This window comes from Tinamus guttatus, unplaced genomic scaffold (genome assembly GCF_059628265.1).
Source record: "Tinamus guttatus ecotype Peru unplaced genomic scaffold, ASM5962826v1 Tinamus_guttatus_pri_ptg000659l, whole genome shotgun sequence".
Lineage (NCBI taxonomy): Eukaryota > Metazoa > Chordata > Aves > Tinamiformes > Tinamidae > Tinamus > Tinamus guttatus.
Window position 1 is genome coordinate 1,694,084 of NW_028289193.1, and position 6,931 is coordinate 1,701,014.

The 6,931-nt window shown below is 39.8% G+C and overlaps 1 long non-coding RNA gene across 1 annotated transcript; it reads right to left on the reverse strand.

Annotated features, from left to right (window-relative positions):
* Positions 1 to 307: 307 nt before the first annotated feature.
* Positions 308 to 5,456, reverse strand: LOC104570829 (uncharacterized). The gene is made up of 4 exons (XR_728720.2): positions 5,305 to 5,456; positions 4,188 to 4,266; positions 2,604 to 2,789; positions 308 to 440 (listed from the first exon to the last, which is right to left on the reverse strand). It is a non-coding gene; the product is annotated as an uncharacterized LOC104570829 (long non-coding RNA).
* Between the last annotated feature and the right edge of the window lie 1,475 nt (positions 5,457 to 6,931).

The window sequence follows — 6,931 nt, forward strand, 5'->3', positions numbered from 1 at the left end:
GCCGCGGGACGCGGCCTCTGGCGCCGCCTGCGGGCGGCGGGAGCGCCGGGCCGCGCGCGCGGACGGGAGGCTCCGCACGGAGGCGCTGGGCAGCCGAGCGGGGCGCGCTCTCCGCTGCCCGCCCTGCGGTTCGGCACCCAGGAACGCACCCAATCCCCGCGCGCGGCGCTGCTCCGGGCCAGGGGGAGAGGAAAACCTCGCACGCTTCCGAAGAGAACTTCAACACGGAGGAATATACTCCGTCATTATGGCTAATGCTCTTTAAGGAAAAAAAAGCGCTCTCACCTTAGAAAGGTCGTCATTCTGCTCCTTGTCAGGCAGAGAATTTTGGTTTGTGCAAGAGTCAGAGTCTGATATTTCCAGTGAACCATCATCATCTGATCCATCACACCTTCCAGTGGAATCACTATCCTTCTCCCACTCAATGAACTGGGGTTCATCTAAATAAAGATATTTGTTAAAAGACATTTTTAATAGTCACCCCTACATTATTAACAAGTATAAATTCAAACAAACTAATACAACAATTAACAGAAGAAAAATGCAACTGATTTTGTTGGCCACATTCAATATTTAACTATTTTTATAGATGATGAATGTGACCTTATCTCTCATAAATGCTAAATCCTAATACTAGGTAATAGAAGTTTCTGTGAATTAAGTTAAAGAAAAAACAACTACATAAAGATTTCAAAATGCTGCCCATAAGTTGACTATTTACATAGGTAGGTTTTTTGTTTTTTTTTTGTTTTTTTTTTAAGTTGGGGGGGTTGTTTTCCGGTTTTCCTGGGTTTAGAGTGTTGTTGTTTGTTGTTGTTGTTCTGTCGCATTAGATTTTCAAAAAGTACCCGCCCAGAATTAGCTGTTCTTAATCAAATGCTTCAGACAGCTACCTGGAGCAGCTGAGAAGGGGCATATGTTACCATCCACTCTAGGAGTGGGAAACGCCAGAGAAACGAAAAGACTTGTTGAAATGGTAACCTCCTAAAACACCATGGCCAAATACGCACGTCTGTGACTCAAACATTTAAGCACATCAGAGGACTCCTGCCTCACAACCACTGGGTAGATGGGGCAAAGGAGCTCTGAATGGAGCGGAAGTCCAAGCCGCCTCCAAGCAGCCGCCACCACCCTCCAGGTCCATCTGAACACATGGCCGTTAGTTACTGGGAAAAAAAAATCTCATCCTGCTTTTTGTGCTTTTGCAACTAATGCAAGTGTCACCCTTCCAACACCGAAAGAGTAATATGCAGGGAAAAGGCAGCAGAGCAAGGGGAAAAAAAGAAATCTATCAAGTACTCTATAAGCAATTTTATAGATTTGTGGATCTGTGATGGTACTTTAAACTACAGTAGCTATGTAAATGCTAAAATTACTCATTTCTTAATGAAACTTGCAAATTCTGAAGTCATCTAGACAGACAAACACAGAGCTCTGGGGTTTGCTTTTTCGCACACACAAATGCATTTCTTTCTCTAGCTACAAGAAAGCTGCACCAAAAAGAACTTTGAGACCCAGACTTTGGTGACCAAGCAGCACAAACAGGTCTGTCAAAGCAGTGTGGCAGGTATGACAGCAGCATAAACTCCTTAATGCACTATGAGACAATCAGTTTTACCAAAATGACATCGTGTCTGAAAGTGAACTTCACACGAAAGGATGTACTACTTTTAAAAATACTTTCTCGGCTACCATCCCTGCATGCATAATTACATCAATATAATACACATATTCATAGATATCTACAATACTATAATTACTGTGTATCATGTTTACTTGAGGAAGCACAAAAAAAACATTTCTTTCTCTTCATTTCTTTCAGTAACTCAGGATATTTAGGGGTTTAAAAGAAGAATAGGAAGAGACTATTTCCTCAGTGCCTTCAAACAAGTACTTTCCTTAAAGTACTGCTCATTATAAGGGAATGAATAAGGGACAATTGCAATATGATGATATTAATGACAGGTTTAAAAAATTCCTGGTGAGCATTATGTTGTATGTCTAGGAAACGGACAGTCCTTCCATCCCAACAGGAAGGAAAAAGAGTTATAGAATTGCACCAAATTAACATTTCTCTTCCTTCTGCTTCCCCTGCTCTGCGAATCAGAAAATGAATCGTAAGAACAAAAGCCACTGTTGTTGACACGAGAGCTAACGGGGAACAAGGAGTACTGTGTACTGAAAGGAAAACTCCTAGCACAGCAAATGCTGCTAACTGCAGCTGCAAACTGCTGCAGCGAGGCAGCGGAGGCAGGCGGCAGCGTCACCAGGGAACAGAGCAGCCCCATGAAGCCCAGTGTGAACACCACAGCACAGGCAAGGAAATGGTACAAAAATCACTGTAATGTACTGAAATGAGCTGACCTGCTTCATCTGATATTGTATAAACTGCCCAACTCTCTTGCTTTACCCCATTGTTTTCCTTAACATAATTTATAATAACAGCTTATTCTACAATCCAAGGAAATGGATAGAAAAAATCCAACTGATTTAACTGAAAACGGGTCAGATCTTGCCATTCTCTTCGAATGGCCTCCAAGTATTTTCATTATGACACCTGCGACAACAAGCTTCTTGACAAATCTGCTTGCACTCGACCTTACCTTCACCACCTCTCTTCTCTGACAATAAATCAGGCCTGCTGTACGATTTCTCTGCTTTAGAAGCATGACTTTTTTCATTGCATAACCTTGAAATTGATGTTTTATTTTCATCATCTGAAAAATCACTGCCACTAGAGCTCCATATTATGTCCTCAGACTCCTTAGAGCTTCCAGCAGCAGAAGATCCTATTAAAAAGGATTGTAACATATTAGAATATTATGGAAAAGTAATACTGGTAAACGTATTTTTTTTTAAAAAAAAGTTAAGCTATATGCTTTTTGAACTATAAAAATACTATCAATTCTGCTCTCAAGCATCAGAGACCAATATAGTAGTATTAGCTCACAGCATTTCTTGTACATACCCCTATTATTTTCATTTCAGTTCTCCAAGTTAAATGCTGACACTTCCTTTTCCATGAGCAGGTTATGAGTTGTTCAGCAGAGCACGGACCAGAAATGACCGTCTCACTAACAGTCCTCCAGACTCAAAGTCCTCATGCTCTCACCTGTGCCCCTTTAAAACACTACTTGGTTTCAATGAAGACCATTTGCACAATTCTGGATTTTGGACTTCCCTTACTTTATGCAGCAAATTTACCTCCATTAGAGTTTTGTTACAAGAAAAAAAAAATCCCTTTCAGGGGTATCAAAGAATATCTGTGGTATTTTTGAAGTTAAGTGAGAGATACGTAATTCAAAATATTGGGTTTTTATATATATATAAAAGAAAATAAAGAGTTAATGCTTAACAGCAGAGTGTTCAGTATTAGTAATCATAACAAAACTCAGATTTTCACCATTTTTTCCCTTACTAAAGCTTTTTAAGTAAATGGAAAATATTGGGCAATTATTAGGTATTTGGGATGACGCAGGAAGGCCAAGGAGAGAGATTTCCTCTTTCAACACAAAGGGATTCTTTTCAGAAACCTGGAAAAGTATGATTTTGAACCCCCAAAGGAGAGACACCCTGAAGCCATTTCTCTCTTTCTTTCTGTTTCTCTGGAGTCAAAAAGTGAAAGAACCAGTGAGAGTCTATAAATGTTCCTCCTCCTAATTATGCCTGGAGTTATTTTTAACATGGTATCAAATGGACTAAGGTACATATAGAAGACTGAAACCAGGCAGTTGACAGAATTCCCTTTGTCCATGCTTCATAGTCAAAAAAAAAGACTTTCCTCATGTACACCTCCCTGCGTGTCTCTAGGCAGAACAGAAATTGTTTCACTCTCTATCTAGACAGTTAAGGGTTGCTTTTCATCCTTTCCCCTCAAAACCTGAAGAATTAAAATATCCTGTCCCTGCTAGAGCACACACTGTATACAGCATTAGTGATGCTTCTCCCATCTGTTCAGGAGCAATTGCTGAAGTTTGATCAACATTACATGAAAACATTTCTGGTGCTCTAAGTGAACACAGGAGGCAAATTATGTATCAAAATTATGTCTCTTCACAAAATTAATTTCTGCATGAACAGATTACAATAGCAAAAGAAGAAAATAACCAGTTCCAATTCTGCTTGAAAAAGGACAAAGCTAAATGATAGTCTTTTGACAAAATGAACACCAAATAGCCAGAACGTACCTACTGTGCTTTCAGCAGATGTTAGCAGCTGTCCAAGATGCTTCTTAAACCTGGATTGTTTATCAGTAGGTTTCAGAGACTAGAGAGACAGAGAGAGAGAGAGACAAAGAGAGAGAAAAAAAAAAGGGAGATTTAATGGCCAAGAAAGATGTTAAGGACAATTTTCACATATAGCATTATACTCATCAGAATTGTTTATTCACCCACCACAACTTGATAGTACAATTTTTTAAAAACTATATTTCCTAGACTCAATATAACAAATAAGATAGCAATTCATGAAAGAACCGTAACAGAAGGGACTAATTTTTGTTGTTTTGGAACATCCAGCCTTCCTGTGACATAGACAGAAATTACATTTGACCTTGCAAAGAACAAGAGTCAGTGTCTTCAGCATTAAAACGTCAAAAGTGGGCAGTAAGAGCTTAGTAAAGAATATGCCCTATTTGAAGGTTACAGAAAGAAGTATTCAGTGGTCCTGTCTCCAATTTTATCGAATCCCACAAGCTATGCAATCCCATGATTGCTCAGTAGCAGAAGAAACAGAACAACCCAGGGAAAGATTATTTTCAGCACTTCTCACTCAGAGCTGGGTGAACATATGACCTATGTTGAAGAAAATTAAATATAGGGAATAAATAAATCAAAAAAAGTATAATAAAAAGTAGTTTAACTTATCATCCAAAACAGCACATGCATCATGATCCACACCAGGATCATCAAACAGCACAACTGTCTACAGTGAGAGTATATTTGCAAAAAATGATTTTTGTACCTACATCAAATTCTACAGATGAAAACTAGTCTCTTCTCATTTCATATTTTTTAGGGAAGGGCAATACTCCATTCTAAGTGGTAAATTATTTGTGTCTGTCCAAGTGTAGTTTTGCAATTTTTCAAGTCATAAGATACTAACATATGCGCAGAGAATTACACTACGAAGACAATGTCCTTAATTAACCTTACTTTCCATTTTTGTCTATGTCAAGAGTTAATATACGTTGTTAACTTGGAAACAACACCAAAAGAAGGGTCACATCTTCTAATTCAGTAGAGCAAGGAACGTTTTCAGCTGCCAGTTTCAATCTCTTACATTGCAAGTAAGCCCTCATCTTACCTCAAGCAGGGAAGTGCTCTGGAATCCATCCCCACACCTGAACCAGGAATTGGAAATTGAAGCACCAGCTACTGATGTCCTGGCATTTGATTTTTTCAGCTGGAGAGGTGTCTCATCTGGGAAGGACGTGCATCCTGCATTCCAAAATCGCTTCCGCTAGGAGGAAAAAAATAAAGCCATTAAAGACATTAAGTCTGCATACACAATCCTTTCCAGGTGACATCTACCTGGCCAGCCCCTTTTTCCTGAACACTTACAAACATAAAATCCAAATTGTAATGAAAAAAAAAAAGGCCTGAACACTTGCAACCATTTTATAGACAACAATCATAACAATCTTTGATTAACTGTATTATTTTCTGTTGATCTAATTTACATTTGTAGTACCTGTTTACTGTCCAATAATGATGAAAATATTATCCCGAACAGGAACACCTGAGTAAAATACATTTTAATTTAAGCCATGTTAAGCTTCTCATGCATATCCATGAACTCAGCAAATCCCCTTGAACAGAATTCTTCTGCTTTGCTATGCTATGCAGCACCAATGGATTTTAAAAAAAGTCAAAAAAAAAAAAAAAAGCACTCTAAGAGGGAGAGGAAGAACAGCAGACCATGGCAGCTACAGTACAGCCAGCATTTCACCACTGGTAAGATTTGGGAAGAAATCGCTGTATAAAAAAGGGCAGGATAAAATCTAATGTGTTAAATGACCTCTCCATAGCAGCTAGGAAGAGTACAGGTGCATACATAAAGGATAAGTTTTCAAACAGGCACAACTAAAAGAAGCTTATATTAATAAGCAGGTTTTTTTCTATGCTTAGATGGTCTAGGTCATCGTGTTTACCTTTAGGTGGGTACAGTAAACCTAAACTCATTTTGAACGTTCAAGCCTGCTAACAGCTACTAAGGTATAAACTGCTATTGCATATATAAACTGCACTGCTATTCAGCACAACATGATGAGGCACTGGAAGTTACTTTGAAACAGCTGGGAATATTCCCATCAGCGGCCACCAGAGCCCCGACTGGGATATGCAAAAATAGCTTTAATAGCGAAGGACTGTCAACAACAGAGGAGTGTTATTTAATCCTGCCCTTTCTCAGCCCGAGTGGACGTGGGTGCTGAGCAGGTTTCAGAGCGGAGCTGCAGGGACGAGCCCCAGCACGTTTGTGCACTGCAGACGAGGCAGCCTAGTGACAGTCACAAACTGGAGCCCTGCGATTTATAGCCATTGCGGGCCCTAAGAAACACTGAAAACACTTCCTAAAACCCCAGAACCAGTAACCAGAGGAATATTGCTTCTGTGTAGTTTCCTTTAACCATCACAAATTTCTGGCAAACGCTACTGGGAGAGGACCATACAGGAGCTACCACAGTAACCTTTCCAGCATTCTCCACAGCTCACTCCTCTTCAAAAACAACAACAGCATTCCCAAAACAAAACAAAAATGAAGACAACTCCACCCCAACTCCCAGACAACTTAAAACTGTAAAGAAATATCTGATGTGATTTCTGGAAACTGGGCCTACAGCCCAATTACTGCCTCAGTTACCAAGGCACAAGTCTTTGGTAGTAGCACTGCATGTGTATGCACATACGTGCACACACACACAGAGAGTAAT